The following is a 17821-nucleotide window of genomic DNA, read 5'->3' as shown; positions in this document are numbered from 1 at the left end:
TCCATCCCGCTCAGGCAGTGGAAATGACACACGTGAACTTTTTTTCCTCGGTTTACAGCCCAGAACGTAGTTGGATTTTTTTATCTAATCCTGGATGAGTCACGGTTTTTGTAAATATCAAGTTTTCAGTTAACTAAGGACAGTGTCGAGAGAGAACCCAACGAGGTCATCGGCTTATATTGCACCAGTAGATATTCGTTTCTTGCTTCTTTCCACTTTGCACCATATTGGCTGAGGCAAAAGGGGTTCATTACTGCCCGGTCCACTGTAACAAAGCTTCTCTCGTGGTGCTGCTTCCGGACTTGCCATTGCATTAAATCCCTACAAGCATACATCCGCTTTTACTAGCACATGCCAAGTGAACTGGGTTTGCGATCATCTCCCACACAGCGTGGCTGCTACTTGTGATCTTGCAATGAGAGCGCCTCTAGTTATTCCCCTCTCCCCTCCTCTCCAAATTTGCAGCCAGGGGGCTCAAAGAAATGAACCCTCTGACTGTTTCAAAAGAGAGGTGCACTTCTTTTGAAGCATCGCTCTGTGCCGAAGGAATACATAGACCCGGCTTTTCGGTGCAGAGGCACTGGGTAAGGAACGGCCGTTCTGATGGGGATGCAGGGTGATTTGGTGCCTGGGAGGAGGGAAGGGAACAGCCCCCTGATTCGAACACTGGCAGGTCCCGGGCGCCCGTTTACACGGCTGTCCGTAGACGGAAAGGCGAGCGGCTCGGAGGCCAGCGCAGGGGTTTTCACAAAGCAAGCGGGCCCCTAGCAGGAGACGTGGCGGCGATAGCTGAGTGAGGAAACGAACGACTATTAAAAGCAACGATTTCCCTCCTCCCCCCTTCGGCCCCAGCTCCCTCTGCAGCCCCGCGCCGGGAGGGCAGACTACCCGTGTCCCCAGCCGCCGCCGCCTGCAGCGGGTGGAGGGAAACGCCCGCAGCTCAGCCCAGACTGCGACAGTAAATGAGCCAGAGCCCGAGCCGGTGGCAGGCGCGGGGACAGACTTGGTGAGGAAGTTTCCAGCCGTCTGAAGTCTCCCCTCTCCCCCCCAATCAGGCCGAAGGAGCGTCACTGCAGAGCCCCTTAAACCCCCCTTCCAGCGGGGCTGAGCTCCCCAGCGGGCCGAGTCCAGACTCAGCCCTTCTCGCGGCTGCGGAGGAAGCTGCTGCCACCCGGCAGCACTTGCAAGCTGGGCGCCTCTTCCCCCGCCCCTCCAAGGGCCATTAGCCAGCCCCGGCTGGCACCTGCCTTCCCCCCGCGTGGGGACCGCCCCGCGCCCGGCATGCCTCCCCGGGCAGGGCGCCACCCCCGCCCCGGCTCCAGCTGCTGCCGCTCCGGCGGGCGGGGGCTGCGAGCGCGCAGCCAGCGGCGAGCCCCGTAGCGCGGCTGGCGATCAGGGGGGTCGGGGCGGTTCCGAGGCGCCCTCGCCCCTCCCCGCCCCTCCCCGCCCCGGTGACTGAAGGGCGGCGCTCCGGGCTCCGGAGGCGGCGGCGGGCGCTGCAGGAGCCGCAGGATTTTACACGCCGCTGCTGGCGGGACCCGCTGGGGGGCGAAGAGCGGCAGGTAGGTGGCTCCGCGGCGGCGGCGGGGCGCGGGCTGGGGCTGCCCCCGCCCGAGGCGGACTCCAGGCGGGGTCGAGCTGCAGCCCCCTGCGGGGCTCGGAGCGCCGGGCGCCTGCCCCGGGCAGGAGGGGTCCTGCCGGGGTGCAAACTTCGGGAAACAAAAGTTGGGCGAGCTGCTCTCCGCGGCGGGCTCCCGGCCCGGGGAAGGGAGATTCCCCCGGGGCGCTCGGCTCGCCCGGGCAAGCGGCTTTCGGAGCGGCCCCGGGGAGAGTTCTCCGGGCTCTCAGCCTGCCTTACCGCGCCTGTTTGCGGCGATTCCTTCTGCAGCGCTGCCTGCTCGTCTCTAGCCTCCCGCGGAGGGCAGCGTTCCGGCTTGGCTCGCCAGGCTGCAATCCGCCCATTCCCCCCTCGTTTATTTTTCTTTTTCCTCCCTCCCCACCCAGCCATCCTCAGCAGGGTTTCCCAGTGGAAGCTCTCCCAGGCACTGTATGAAGCAGCCCTGCTTGCTTCTTTCTGTCTCCTCTTCTTTTTCCTCCTCCCCCAGCATTAATATCTTTAAAAATGTGAAGTTCCTGCGTTGCTATGGTTAAAGCAGAGCTGTCAGAAAAACACACCTTGGTGGCTCTAGGGTGTACACGGAGGTAGATGAAGTTTGTGTAACATAGGTGCAGCCTTGTGAGTGCTAAAAACAGGAGGAGGAGAAGTTTAACAATGAACAAATACTTTTAAGGATAAGAATGAGGGTAGACTATCTGGCAGTGATAATGAGTAAACGAATCGCAGCAAAATAGATTATAAAAACGCGTTAAATGGGAAACAGGTGCCCCAGACCTGTGGCTGTCATCCCCACAGAGATCAGTGTCAAACATTGACAAGAACTCTGATTTGGCTATAGATTATAATTAGTATTATTAATCAAAAGAACCAGTGATTCCTAGTCCTACCTTGTTCAGAGGGTTTATTTTTAAATGACCTTTTGACAGGGCCATGTCCCGTTTATTTTTTTAAAAAAATGCTCTGCTTTTATTTTTCCACTATGCTAAGCCAAACACATTACTAAAAATGGCTTTAAAAAAAGTGTGGTGCTGGCAATTTCATATGTTCTGCAGTCGTCATCTTTACCAGTGTGAACTTTAAAGCATACTGCTGCTTTTCTGGTTGAACTCATCTGTGTTTTCACTAAACAAATCTCTTCACTTTTATTTCTGCATGCACTACTGCGAAGAGGTTTTTCATGTTGTTTTCCTTTCTTTAGAAGTTGTGTACTTGAGGTGTTTATAAGTTATACTTCCTTTACCACCAAGCTATACTTCCTTTACCACCAAGCTATTCCTGTAGGGATAGAAACACAGGATAACATTTTCAAAGAGCCTGGTTGATTTAGAAGCATAACTTCTATTGTCTTTCAATGAATTTTAGGCTCTTATGTGATTTTTAGGTCGAGGTGCTATTGAAATCTTTTTCCCAATAATTCTAAAGCCACAGTCCTGCAAAGTCTTTAGCAAATGCTTAATGTTATCCACTGTTACAGCCTCATTCAAAAATAAGAGGAATAAATTATAGAAAAACTTTAAATGTTTATTTGCATTTAATGGCGCTAAAGTTTGTTTTGTTTATAAGTCGTTCTTATACATACTTTCAGTGTATTCAGTTACTAAACTTCTCTTGTATTTTTTATTGAAAGAACTGCTGTCATATGTTTTGAAGTGCAAAGCTTTGTTTTAATTCTTATCTTGAATGCTTAAAATCCACTAACAGTAGAAGGGCACCACCATGTGAGTTGCTTTACCCTACTATTGTTCTCATCAGTGGGAGATGAGTGTGTGACACTAGAGCTAGTCTAAAATTTTTAACATTCAAATGAAGCTTTTTGTAAAATACCTGTGAAATCTTTCACATGACATTTCCTTGGTTATTGACCGACTTTTAGAACAGCTAAACATTTTCAACTATTGAAATGTCAATGATATTTTTCCCCCTAGAAAATTAGAATGGATTTTTCATCCAGTTCTATGCAGAACCCTCCAGAAAATGCGTGGCACCTCTCATTAAATGCAAAACATTGTTCATTACAGTTCATTAATTTTGTACTGGATCACGCTTGAACAAAAACAAGTCCTTCTCTTCATACATACTTGCTAGTGTATTTCCATCCAATAGTTGCAGTTTTTTCTTTGAAAGACCTCCACACTCAAACATAAAAAATAATAAGACTCACCTGTGTTGCTTAAACATTTTGCCAGATATTGCACCAATTTAACAAAGCATTTTAGCGATTAGAGACAGAAGACTTTGCATGGAAAGAAAGATGCATGGGATGAATCAGAGTTGCTCTCCACTAGATACTTAGAAGCAGTTGATATAGTTTACTATCATTTTGGTGTTCTTCCTTGCAATTGTGAACTTGCTGCAATGGTGGCATGAGTAAAGGCTTTTTGAGCTTTTGGTGCCTGAAATTTAAATTGGGATTTATCTACAACAGCCCTAGTTTGAGCCAGTGGTGAAGTTCCAAATGATCTGTGTTGTGTTTTCATCACTGCTGCTCGTGAGCCAAGTCCCAAGTCAGGATTTGGCTACATGGAGCAACAGTGTGCACGGTGGGGACGTTATTTCTAAAGTGCCCTCAAATGTTGCACAGTCCTGGAACGCCTTGCCAGATATTTTGAAGTTCAACACTATAACAGGGATCAAAAAAGAACAAGATAAATTCATGGAGGTTAAGTCCATCCCTGTCTGTCAGCCAGGATGGGCAGAAATGGTGTCCCTAACCTCTGTTTGTCAGAAGCTGGGAATGAGCGACAGGAGATGGATCACTTGAGGATTACCTGTTCTGTTAATTCCGTCTGGGGCACCTGGCATTGGCCACAGTCAGAAGACAGGATACTGGGCTAGATGGACCTTTGGTCTGACCCAGTATGGCTGTTCTTATGTTCTTAATGTGTACAGATGTGTTTGTATTTGAGAGTAGAATTGGGCTTTAGATCAATTACATTGATGCTGTAATAGTTCTGCTCAAAGCTATTAGGAGATACAAATATTATAATTTGTGAATTAGTGCATTCACTGTGGGCTAAAACTAGATATGTAGGTAGAGTTCATAACCTGGGGCAAACCTTATTTTTGCCACTTACAAATTATTTAGCTTTTTGGCCAATAGTGATAAGAAAGGAAAACACTTCTTGTTTTTCGAATTTGTGTGCTCTGGTAAGTGGCAAACATTTTGTGTAATGTAGCATCTGAGTAGTGTAAAAATAAGTCTATTTTAAAAAATATGGTGTAATGATAATCCCTACCTTTCCTATTGTGCAGTTCATCAGTGTATCTCAAAGCATTTTACAGTTGTTAAATGTTATCTCTTTGAAAATTCTCCTTGAAGTCCGTGTGAATGTAAGGACTGCAGGCGTTAGCCTGAAGATTTTTACTGTATTGGATGTGCAATGTGTTGGCAGCTGCTGTTGATGGGTTAACTGGATCTCTGACCCCTCCTGGGCTCTTTGAGTGCATTCTTCTCTAGTACTGTGCCTCCAATTGTCACCTCTCCTTTGGGATGAAATCGCACGGTTTTCCCATTGTCAGACTATTCCTGAGCTGCATTCCCCTGTGGTCAACTCTGATTACTTCAGTAGGCCTGACTTGCCTTCAGTGCCTGTGCTTCTGTTCCTTCCAAGAGCAATGACGGTGGTGACTAGACAGCCTTCATGCAAAATATTACTGATTTAGAACGAACACATTGTAGAGAGAACAGATCTTAGGCACACAGATTGGCTTGTTGTTTTATCTAACTATCCCAAGACTTCTAGTTCTCTAGGTCTAGGAGTCTTCAGATACCTTCTACAGAGCTCTAGATGCATCACTGTGTTCCCCTGAACAGCTCCTGACATCTGACCTCCTTCTCCTGAGAGGGTGTTTTAATTGTGTAGTGCCCAGTCCAAGGGGACACAGCTGTTTTGCTAGTCTAGGAATCTGAAAGTATGCCTTTGCTTGTAATTGCTCCCCATCCTTTGTGTTGGGAAGTTGGGTTATTTATATTTATTTTGTATCAGGGCATTTTGCACTGCTGCAGTGTGAATAGGGACTGAAAGGTCTAGCATCACGGTTCTGTTAGCCCTCTCAGTGCAATCCCCCAAAGTGGGTTCTTTTAAAAGCTGCATACTTTCAGAAAGAATGCAACACAGAGGGTTATATCAGTGTTACAGGTGCAGAACATGAATTTGCAGGTACAAGAAACATTAAACTCCAATCTGCACTTAAACATTTCACTATTCTAAAAAAAATTAAAAGGGAAGTGATGGAGGTTACTACTATTCTTGTTGTGTACAAGGAATCTATAAGCCAATAGTGAGAGGGGAAGAGGCAGACACATTGATGCTCAAAAGTGGGTTTGGCAAGTAGGCAGAATAAGCTTCTTATTGGATATCAGAGTGGGGAAGTGAGTGGGGCTGTGGACTCATTAGGAGGTGGGGCTTGGTTTATTAGGCATTCTGGAAGGTGGGAATGCTAGTATCTGGTTTTATTTAAAGCTAGTTTGGTTGTCCTCATTTTTCCAGTGGTCCTCAGTGCTGTATTCACTAACTGGTGGTTTCTTACTCAAATACTAATAAGTGTGGAATGTGCTAATTGATATTGCAAATGGGTGACTGGAATTTAATGATTCTCAAACTGCATGAATGCATCTGATTTAAATGTGCTTAAAATTGAGAGATAGGAAACCATTTACTTAATGGTACTGTCACAGGGCACTCCATGTGCTTTATGGAAATATGCTTATGAATACGACAGCTGGAATATGCTTTATGCAAAATGCCTCATGTAAGGTTTCATTGGAAAGCTTGTAATCTGCTGAATATGATTATTCCATTTTATATGTATGTATCATTCCTATATTTAAAGTTAGAAATACGCAGCATAAACCTACATTCATAACATAGTCATGCTAAGTGAGGGCCATTAATGATAGGTACTCCAGGATCTTGGTGGCCTGTTATCAAGAAATATGGTCTTATTTTTTCCTATAAACCTGGTGTTCCTACCAAGACATGTGGCCATATCACCTGATGGCATTCATCTGGAGATTTCCTCTGAAAGCAAAAAAGTTTAAACTGAACACACAAGATTCCTGCCTTTGACAATCTATATAAAGGTGTAAAACCAAACAATAGAGGCTGCTGACAGTCATCAGGACATCCTGGCTTGCCACCTAAGATGACTACTAGAAACATGTAGGTTTGAACAGGGAGAAGGATTGAGTCCAGGCTCGGAGGCTTTCTAGTCTATGAAAGAAGCTTATCAGAATAGCTGTGGGTGAGAGATTACCTGTACCAGTTTCTTAGTGCATGAAGCTTAGCTGGTGAGTTCTGTTTTGTTTTGTTTAGTAACCTCCATTGTTCTGCCTGCTATCTCTTATGACCGCTTAAATCCTATCTTTATTGAGTATAAAAGTCACTTCTGCTTGTTTCCTGGGGAGGGAGAGGGAAGTAGTAATCCTCTCTCTCAGGGAGAAGAGAGAGATGCAGAACATGAACTTACCTTCTATAGGTCTTTAAACAGAGTAAGGACAGATTACCTGGGGTTCAGGTCCCAATGAGGCTGTGTATTTGGGTGCTGAAGCAAGTTCTTTTGGCTGAGCCTTCCCAGAGCTAATGTGATCTCAGAATCTGTATGATACTGCATAGGGCTGTGATTCTTCCTCTGTCGGTGCTGGAGGAAGCCAGAAGGCTTGGCTCAGCAGGCCAGAATTAAGGGGCTCTCGAGGGCAGGAAAATAGCCAGTGGTATTTCAGTGCATCATGTGACAGTCAGAAAGGTGTCTCCATGACTGAGCCCATCCCTGGAACGATATAATGAAAATAACTCTTGTTGAGAGTTCTTAAGTAGTAAGATAGAACAGATCCATTTTCATTTTAAAACGTGTAGAAAATCTGTTTCTTGGGATTCTTCAAGATGTAATGTACCATTGCAAGAAATGTCTACTGAAATGAAAAAGCAGTACTGTATATGGATTTTATGGGCTGGTAGCAGAAGTGTTTTCCGTGCCACCAGCGTTGCCATCAAAACATTGCAATTTAAGTCCCTCTGCTAGACCTTCTAGCAGATCTTCAATATTAATTTCACTCGGGTACAGTCTTTGTCAAATGAGAGAGTGGGGGAAAAAAAGGCAAAGCCCAACTGGTGATTAGGCCATTTAAAAGTCTGGAACTTAAATTGGATAAGATTGAAATCATCTCTTATGTTAACACCAAAGACATTATTCAGCATATTATCACATAGAATATACTTTTTTTCGTTCAGATTTACACTTGCATATCTTGTATTAGGTGTTGTAAGTGAATAAAACAAAAAGTTAAATGAATCAATTAATGTTGATACAGTACATTTTAATGAACACTAAGAAAGCTACAAACATCCATATTGGAGGTGGAGGGAAATCTAATGGCATGGATTCTGTGTACAAAAAGAAAAATGCAGAATATTGTGTCTAAACCAGAGGTTCTCAAACTATGGTCTGCAAGCTCCATTCATGTGATCTGTGGATAGTTCCCTCGATGGTTCCAACTTTGGAAGGTTTTCTGTCTGAAAATGAACTGGTTCTTGGGGGAGAAAAAATTAAAAAATGACTTTGAAGAACATCTCATTGCTCCTAAGTAACAGTTTGAAGATTACTTTCCAGTAGAAGCTGAACCAAGCAACTGGATATGTAATCCTTTCGGTATTCAAATCAGCAAGCTGCCCTTTGGTTTGTCCAATTAGGCACAAGAGTGCTTGTTGAAGCTTTCTTGCAGCTAAATATTACAATTAGAATTTGAAAGAAGTTCCCTAATTGAGCTTTGGATGAAAAGAACTGGAAAGTACACAGAATTTACAGGCAAAGCAGTGTGTTTTCTAATAACACTTGCTACTAAGTACCTATGTGAGGCAGGATTTTCGTCACTTAGCACTCTTAAGTCAAAATACAGAAGCAGGCTGAATGCTGAATCTGACTTAAAACTTATGCACATTACACCTGATTTCCCTGATCTTTACTCAGAAAAACAGACACATCCATTGCATTAGAAAGGTGAGACTACTGATATTAAAATATTAGGGTTTTTTTGTTCTACAAATAAAAACACACTTCTCCTTAAGGTTTTCTTAAAATGTAAAGTGCTTTGGATAAAGTTGCTATAATAGTTAGCTTCCAGTATGAACAACACTGGAAAGATCATTAAGTGGTCCACCAAGACCCACAGCAATTTTCAAGAGGTCTATGAAAAGAAAGGTGATAGAGATGCAGCCATGTTAGTCTTGTGTAGCTGAAACAAAATACAGGACTATGTAGCACTTTAAAGACTAACAAGATGGTTTATTAGGTGATGAGCTTTCGTGGGCCAGACCCACTTCCTCAGATCAATATGTGGAAGAAAATCGGCACAACCATATATACCAACGTGATACAATTAAAAAAAATGAACGCATGTGAAATTGACAAATTTTAGAACAGAGTGGGGGTGAGGGGGGAAGGTAAGTTTCTGTGAGGTAATGACATTAGGGGTGACAATTGGGGAACCTGTCTTTGTGAGGTAATGACATAGGGGTGATACAAAGACAGGTTCCCCAATTGTCACCCCTAATGTCATTACCTCACAGAAACTTACCTTCCCCCCCTTCACCTCCACTCTCTTCTAAAATTTGAGCCATCTCTGGGGGTTCCGGAATTGCACTGGATGCTCCCCTCCCCCAGGTCTCCGGCTTGCTGGAAACTTTTGGGGGGGGAGGAGTCCCCAGAGGGAATCGGGGGGGGGGGGAGCAGTATAAAGGCTGGGGATAGCAAGTGATGGAGAGGAGGAGAATAGAGAGGGCGGGGCTTCAAGGAAGGATGTTCTGACATTTAAAAAGTGGTCTTGGGTGTAAAAAGGTTACAGATCACTCGTCTAGACAATACTTCCTCCTGTTCTGAGTGCAGGGGATGGTTGAGATGACCTCTTTCAGTTCTGTGATGTTTATGATTTACACAATGGTTTTGGAAGGACTTGACAGATTAAGGACTGACAAGTTCCATAGTGAATGTGAAAGTCACTCAGTTGATCTAATTAATGACAGTGGACTGGAAACGCAAGGACAATTTTTTTTTTAAATAGCAATTCAGAGGATTGTTATAGCCTTTCTGTTAATTACCCAAAACGACTGATCCAAATAAGAAGCTCATAGGTTGAGGTTAGAACAGAGTAAAAAAAATATGGTTTGTTTTTTTTAACATTCAGAAATAAAAGATGCAGATTTCTAAAAAATCTAAATCTGAACAAAATTGAAGTACTATTTAATATTTTAAGCAATTTACTGTCTTTTTTTTTTTAAATGATGTCCTAGTTTAAAGGAATGCAGGTTACATACAAATAAAATATATTCCTATGAACAACGCATAAGGGTGTACTACTCTTTAAATATGTTTAAAAATAAATTACTGACTGATTAACATAGTTGTTTTAGTGAGTTGTATCCACTTTAGTAGTTATGATTCTGACTTTTTTAAAGTTTAGAATAAGCCAGTGAATGTTCTGAACTATAATCTGAATTTTCAAGAAGAATTAATCTTATGCACAACAGGATAATGGTGGTTGAAGATGCATTCCATAATCCCACTGAATTAAATGGATGTGAGTGGCAAGAAATGACTTTCAGCCTGGAGGCTGAGTTCCCAGAGTCTGGTATCTTCATGCTTCAATCAGTGGAATAACTTGCCTTGTGAATCCTATAAATTAGTACATTGCAACATGGGATGCAAAAGATCCAGGAGTGAGTGTTTCAGAAAAAAAAAAAAGGATGCATCTAGAACTGAACAAAGTATGTGTGGTCTTTACCTCTCCTTCTGGTGGAAAACTTCAATTTTATGGTCAAAGAGGGGACAAAAACAGTTTGGAACTAATGCCCCATGCTCAGTGTTCCGTCTAACAATTTATGTGCGTGTCTGTAATAAATTTTGTTTTGTGCACCAATATGAAGGTCATGTGTGACACACAAGAGCCATACTGGTGCACATTACAAAACTCTGCACACGGACATGATGTTGAAAGGTTAAGAGCGCGGGAAGAGGCTCAGGGCTGGGGCAGAGGTTGGAGTGTGGAGTGATGAGGGCTCTGCAGTGGGGCCAGAGATGCAGGGTTTAGCGTGCAAGAGGGGGCTCAGGGTTGGAGTGGGACAAAGTGCTCCAGATGGAGGTATGAGCTTTAGAGTGGGGGTGGGGATGAGGAGTTTGGAAGGGATGCAGGATGCACAAGGAAGAGAAGACTATTTCAGGCCTCTTTCACCACAGAACCTCAGGGTTAAGTGAGAAGCAACTCTTCATGGGTATGTCTAGACTACGTGCCTCTGCCGACATAGTCAATGAAGCGGTGACTTAAATATCTCCCGCTTCATTAGATTAAAAATGGCCATCGCATTGTGCCGGCTCAGCTGTTTGTTGGCACAAAGTGGCAGTCAAGATGGGGATCAGTCAACAAGGAAAGCCTTTGCTGACTGAGCCTGTAAACCTCATGTAAGCCTGCCAGATATGAGCAGCCAGACAGCAGGGCAATAAGAAGAGCACATTGAGATGCACTACATTTCTGGGAAGCTTTGAAAACCAGTTTCATGAATGACAAGTCATTGATATGACAGTTGTGTGGTGTTCCTCATGAAGCTCCCCCTTTTTTTTTGCATGTTCTGCCTTGTAAACCATCCCCCTCATAGAGTGCACAGTGAATAAAGATGTTCTTGTTCTCAATATGTGTATTTTTATTGTGCTAACAAACACTGAACATGGATAGCAATGAATACTAAATATGGCTCTGATCTAAAGGCCTGATAACACTCCAGGGTGGGGAGGAAGGGAGAGGGGCAAGGACACTTAGCTTATGACAGCTGTGGGAATGACAGCCTTCTGCTCCATGAACCATCCCTTGCAGTTGACTAAAAGGGTTTCCTGAGCTCCCTCCTCTCTTCTCTTCCCCCACATTGTAGCACACTTGGGAGAGGAGGATATGGAACTTGGTGAGGAGGGCAGGAGGCTCGTTGTCAGAGGGAACATTGTGCACTACCCAATCTTTTTCATCCATGTGCAGAATAAATTTTTCTATGTGCACTGAGGCATGTGCAGATTTGCACCACCATTAGAAACATAAAACCTAGCTGTGGAAGCTCTGTTTACCAGTGAGGCAGCATTTGAATATCTTTTGAGCGGCTGCCCAAGCGCTCAGCTTACAGGGAACATTGGTACTGCGGGATTGTTCTTTAGCTGCCTTACCTGCAACTCAACCGTATGCCTCAACATATTGTTGACTTCCCCATAAGCTGCAAGATCACCTGCATTACGCTCTGTTCCCTGCATGCTTTTCTGTCTTGTTCCTTGCACACGCTCTGACGGTGTATGCCTCCATGTATTGAGTTATGTCCTGTTTGTGTGGGAGAATCACATTAGCTTGCAAAACGTATCTTTTCCTGTCTTTTTTTTTTTTTTTTCCACCTTCTGATCTGTGATGGCCTTTGTGCTGGAGTGGAGGAAGGTCCCACAACAAGGTTGCAGCTGCAAGTTAAAAAACCCACAAGGGTAGCTTTACAGAAGCTACAGTGTTGAAAAGAGGTTAACTCTTGCAAAGAATGAAGCCCTTTGCAGCAGAAAACACGCGAGAGGTAGAAGGTCATATTTTGTCTTTTTAAAATGACTGTGTACACGTCTGATAAAACACATGGTAGAGCTCTGGGCAGCAGATTTCAGTTTTCAGGCTGGCATGGTAAGCAAATGGGTAAGAGGGGTTTTCTGCTGCCACTTTTAATATACTTGGGAAAGGGTTGCTGCAAACTATAGCACCCTCTTCTCCCCCATATACCACAGTAACCTAGATGCTGCTAACAGCTAATGGGTTTGCCTTTGAAAAGGAGGGACACCGGTTTGGGGTGGACAGAGACAAGATTTGCACAGGATGGCACCATGCCCCTCCTGAACATGATGGCTGTCGTCTGAGATGATCTCTTCCACAACTGCACACAGGGCACACATGAGGTCATTTTTTGGTGGGTATCTGCAAACAGTGGCAGATTACTTCGGGGCTGTCCCTTACAAATCTTCCCCCATTTCACCCAGATAACAAAGAGTGATATCGGACTCCTGAGGGTAACAGCGCAGGAAAGGGAGAGATTGCTGCAGGAGTCTGTGCATTGCAACGATGGCAGATCACTTAAGATGGGTGTGGTGTAGGAAAGTGTCCTACTGGGGAGGATGGAGTAAGGCAGCCCTGCCCCAGAAACCTTCTGCAAAGGGTTGCAGAATACCTCCTGGAGAGCTTCGCAAACCTGTACGTGGAGGATTCCCAGTCTATCCCCAAGTGTGTTGTCAGTCTTTTCTGGGGAGCAATTTTTGTACAGCTGGATTGGCTGCTGCTGTGTCTCAATTCAGCTCAGATTAAACACAGCTGCATTTAACCCACCTCATGTGATGACAAATGTGCACTCACCAGCGGTGTCTTCCCAGCCATCATGGTCTGGTGACAATAGGTCCTGGGAAGGGATTGGCTCCAGAGTTAGGAAAAAGTGCTGGCTATAGGAGAGTATGGATCCTCCTCTTGCCTGCTGCTCACTTCCCCGCCGCCGCCTCCTCCCGAGGCCAGGAAGTTGGCTTAAATAGCCATAAATAACAATGGAGTGAGCTTACATTAAGCCAAGCTTGACACCCATCTTCACAGTGGAAGGCCGATAAAAGCAAATGCTCCTGTCGGCTTCCCTTACTCCTCGTGACTGTGAGGAGCATTGGTGCCAGTCGGAGCCGCTCAGCATTCGATTTAGCGGGTCTTAAATAGGCCTGCTAAATCAAATGCCAGAAGATGGATCTCTGGTGTGTAAGTATAGATGTGGCTTGAGATCCACAGACTCAGTGGTGGCATGCTCCCTAGAATCCCATGTAGCTGCTCATAGAAGTGGCATATACGTGGCACAGAGTAACTCCCTTGTCTCGCTTTTCTTCTGGCATGCTTGTCTGAGCTCATTGGTTTTCCTGCAGCACTGTTGTGGTTTTTTGGGGGTAGCGTTTCTCCTTCTTGCCCTGTGTGGATTTTTTTTTTCTGCATACGTGTCAGTGTTTCTTCTGCTGGTTTGGAGCTTTGCCTTCTCAGAGTCTTCTCCCCACCCAACAGTCAGATCCAGTGTCTCCTACATACTGGAGCACATTTGTGAAGGATACATATGGTCAGCTGTGCTGATGAGCTCTCGATGGGGATCAAACAGGAAATTCAATAGTTCCTGAGGCCTTCCCTGTGGAGCAGAACGTGATGTGCGGAGTGGTCACGTTGTAGAATTCTGAAACCTCTCCTGGAGGTTGCACAGTGATGCATCTTCACTACCCCAGATTTGACCCAGAAGGGTCCACTGTGGCTCTCGTGGTGGTGAAGTACACCAGTCACTTTTAAAAAGCCCTTCAGATCAATGGAAGGAGCTTGGTAATGTTGACCCCTATATTAGCAACTTGACCTACTGTGGCTTATTTCAATCTAACATTGTAATGTAGACCGGCCCTTAGCGGCTATTCATTTGTCTCTAGTGTTACTGTATTTGCCCTAATATGTTGGAACTTGTATGTAACCTTTTAGTGTGATCTGTATTTTTCACACCTGGATTCTATGTTGCGCTCTAACTTCTAGAACATTTCTGTAGAAAGTTGAGCAAGATTCTTCTGTTTCTTTTAGGAATTAACAAGAATGTAATGAGGCTCGACTGATAAAATTCAAAACTTTTAGAGTTTGGTAGATGATCCAAAATTTAAGAAGGATTTACAACAGGCATGTCAAACTCTAAGTCTACTGAGGGCCGCACAAATGAAAACTGATAGCTTTCAGGGCCACTGGACACCTGGCAATCCTAGGGCCACCAAAGAAAATGTACTTTGTGTGAAAGTCATAGTTATTTATTATTCTAGATTGTTTTAGGTATACTATATAATATTACAATAATTTTTAAACTAATATGTAAAGGAGAATGTTTGTAAGTTTGTGCGCTAATAGCTTGGACACTATAAGAGCTACCACAACCAAACTTTGCATGGGATAACCTTTCCTCCAGGAGAAGGTTTTAAGGTACGTTTGGACCTGATCGGACTCAAGCTGTAAAAATAAAAAAGTAACCTGCTGCACTGTGCTGCAGGGGCTGCCCCGCCCACCCTAGGTCCTGTGCCCACCGCCTGCAGCCTCCAACGCCATCTGGGATTCGCCCCCTCCCGTCTGCGAGGTTACATAAGCGACCCTCTTACTCCCTTCCCCCCCCCCCCCCCCCCGTACCAGCACGCAGTGCCCCGACCCTCATGCACACAATGGCTCGGGCACCTGCCCTGCCCCCCGTGGCACCTGCAGCCCTGGGCACAAGCTTGGGCATCCCTCCCGTGTGTAGACTCCCCTCCACCTGGGGCCTCACCCCTCCTCCCTGGGGATGACGCAGACCTATATTTTAATCCCTATAGAAATCAGTGCAACTCTTCTACCATTCAGAAAAAGATAATGGATTACTGTTTTTCTACATTTTGTTCCTCCCAGATCCCAAGCAACACTGGGTAACTCCAGCTAGTTTAAATATAAATTTAAGGTACTTTTAAATATTGTATATGATACATAACTTGTTTTGTGGAAATAAAAACAAGTATAGACCATGGTTAATCAAATAGGACAGGCTTCTGTGAAAATTTCAGGTACTTTGTAAGTTTGAAATTTTGCATAAAGATATAATTATTCATGCAATTGCAAAAAATTGACATTTATTGATATTAATATATATTTAGTGATTTTTTTAAAATTTGGGAATAAATAAATAAAAAACAAAATATTAACAAAATAACCCCTTCCTCTCCCCCAGAGCCAGGTACTCCCATACCCCCGTTCTAACACAATCCCCTTCCACTCCCTCAGAGCTAGCCTCCCCTCCCCCCAAACTAATGCTTTCCCCTCTCCCAGGGCCAGGCTCTCCCCCCCTCCCCCACCCACCCAACCTAATACCTGGGTCCCAGAGTCAACGTTGCTGCCTGAGGCGCTGGGGTGGCGTGAGCACAGCAGCCAGCTGTGAGCGCCTGCTGGAGAGCCCAGCACAGAGCGCCCAGCTGGTCGTGAGCGCATGTGCAGAGCAGCTCGGCTGGCCATGAGCAGTTGCTGCAGCACAGAGCAGCCCGGCTGGCTATAAGCAGGCACTCAGCCATGTGCTCCAAGCGGCCAGCGGGCCGCACTTCGTTTTTTATAAAAATGTTCTGGCGGGCTGCAAAAAATTTTGATTAGGCCGCAAGTGGCCCTCCAAAGCCAGTTTGATACGCCCAATTTACAAGATTACTTACTGAAGTAGTGCAGGAATTTTTATGATGTCAAAAATCCACGTTTCCAACAGCGGGAACCATTATAAGTTTCCGAGTAAATAATGCAGTGTGCATTTATTCATAATTCCACTGTAGCCGGTGTGTTAACCATGACCTTAAAAAACTCAGTATCAATCAGTTTACATGTGTAGGTTTGTAGCAGATTTTAGAGTCCCATGATTAGTTTAAAGTTTGATCCTTCTACTCCAGTGTAGTGTTTTTTGGCAGCTTCCATATCTGTTTGTTGCTGTATGCCAATATGTGATGTTGTATTTCTATATTAAACCAGGGGTGGTTGAACTTCCTTCGTACAATTGGCTTTGTATCTTTGCTGTTCCATTCACATGACAGCTGATTCCATAGGGTACAAGTGTGGCAATTTGCCTCAATGAAGAGGATGAAGACCCTTTGTCATTAACTTTACGTTTTCCTGCTTGGCTCTTCAAATGCCTTTTGAAAAGATATAAAAACTATCCATTGAAGTGAAATAGTGAGGTATTCAGAGCCGCACCAGTAAGCTAAGCCCCAAGAAGTTTGACAGCCTGGCATAACAAACAATATTTACGGAGTAACTGGACTTCTTCCCTTTGTAGTCTTCCAAAACCCTTGTACCTTTTCCCTTGGCCTCTGGCAAGATATTTTCCTCAGGTTGGGATTCACTGAGAGGTGTCTTGGACTTTGCACTGGCCATTTGATGCCAATGTGTGGCCATAAGTTGGTGCCAAATTGCTAACCACAAATAACACTAAAAGTAGAAGTGAGCTCTGATTCTGTGATCTACTGTGAATTTTTAAGTTCTTTACTGCAAAGTCACCTCAGCTTTCTTAATAAGGAATGCTGATTCCGTGGGATCCTATCCAAGATGAGGGATGTAAAATCCCATTTAATTGGCTAACTGGTTAAACATACTGTTTGACCAGTTAACTGATTAAGGGGGATAAATGGGGATGGCATTTCCAGCCCTGCTGAAACAGCTCCCTTGCCTGCTGCTGGGCTGGAATACCTCCCACCGCCATCTGCAGACAGGGGCTGCGTTAGCCTGGCCAGCCAGGTCAGCCCCTGCTTGTGGCAGGTCAGGTTGCTTTGGTGTCCCAGTTGGAGTAGTGGCACCTGCCTGTGGAGTGCCCGAGCTCACCGTGGACAAAGCCTGTGGTGAGACAGGGTGCCTCACAGGTAGGGACTGCTCTGGTGTCCCAGCTGGAGCAGCCTCTGTTTGTGGTAGACAGGGCTGGAGTAGACCCCTGCCCATAACAGGCTGAGAGCTGCTCCAGCCCCCACCTACCTACTTAAACCTTCACATCCCTATCCAAGATTGCACTCTAAATATGTTGTATGGTAATTCACCACAAATATCATTAGAGAGACCTGGGCTTGACATTTTTTTTAATCCGTAAACATTGGCGATGATTTTTACAGTACACACACACACAATGCAGGGTCGAACAATACAGGTATGCAGGGGCAAGATTAGAAAGGCAAAGGCACAAAATGAGCTGTTCCAAGGAGGATTGCTAAGCAGATTTGGGGTTCACCTTTCGAGGAAGGGGAAGACCATATTTGGATGCAGACTAGCTAACGTAGTGAGGGGGACTTTGAACTAGATTTGACGGGGCAGATGCCTATACACAAATACAAGAAGTATGAGTAATAAGCAGGAAGAACTGGAAGTGCTAATAAATATAACTATGACATTGGTAGTATCCCAGGGTATGTCTACACTACCACTCTAGTTCGAACTAGAGTGGTATTGTAGGCAACCGGAGTTGCAAATGAAGCCCAGGAGGGGAAAGAGAGGAGATGTTGCCTTATATATTAAAAATGTACATGCTTGGACTGAGGTGGAGATGGATGTAGGAACCAGACCTGTTGAGAGTCTCTGTGTTAGGTTTAAAAGGGTAAAAAACAAGGGTGATGCCATGCTAGGGGTCTACT

General features: G+C 44.8%; 1 protein-coding gene across 1 annotated transcript in view; it reads left to right on the top strand.

The window, feature by feature from the left end:
* Positions 1–727: 727 nt before the first annotated feature.
* Positions 728–17821, top strand: part of CNTN3 (contactin 3) — a 274591-nt gene continuing 257497 nt past the window's right edge. The window contains exon 1 of the mRNA XM_075938655.1: positions 728–1562. The gene's annotated coding sequence lies outside the window, so the exon portion shown is untranslated. The remainder of the gene's footprint in view (positions 1563–17821) is intronic.

The sequence above is a fragment of the Pelodiscus sinensis genome, chromosome 11 (assembly GCF_049634645.1).
Source record: "Pelodiscus sinensis isolate JC-2024 chromosome 11, ASM4963464v1, whole genome shotgun sequence".
Taxonomy (NCBI): Eukaryota; Metazoa; Chordata; order Testudines; family Trionychidae; genus Pelodiscus; species Pelodiscus sinensis.
The sequence above is the reverse complement of the archived record's forward strand: the minus strand, read 5'-3'. Positions and strand labels throughout refer to the sequence as shown.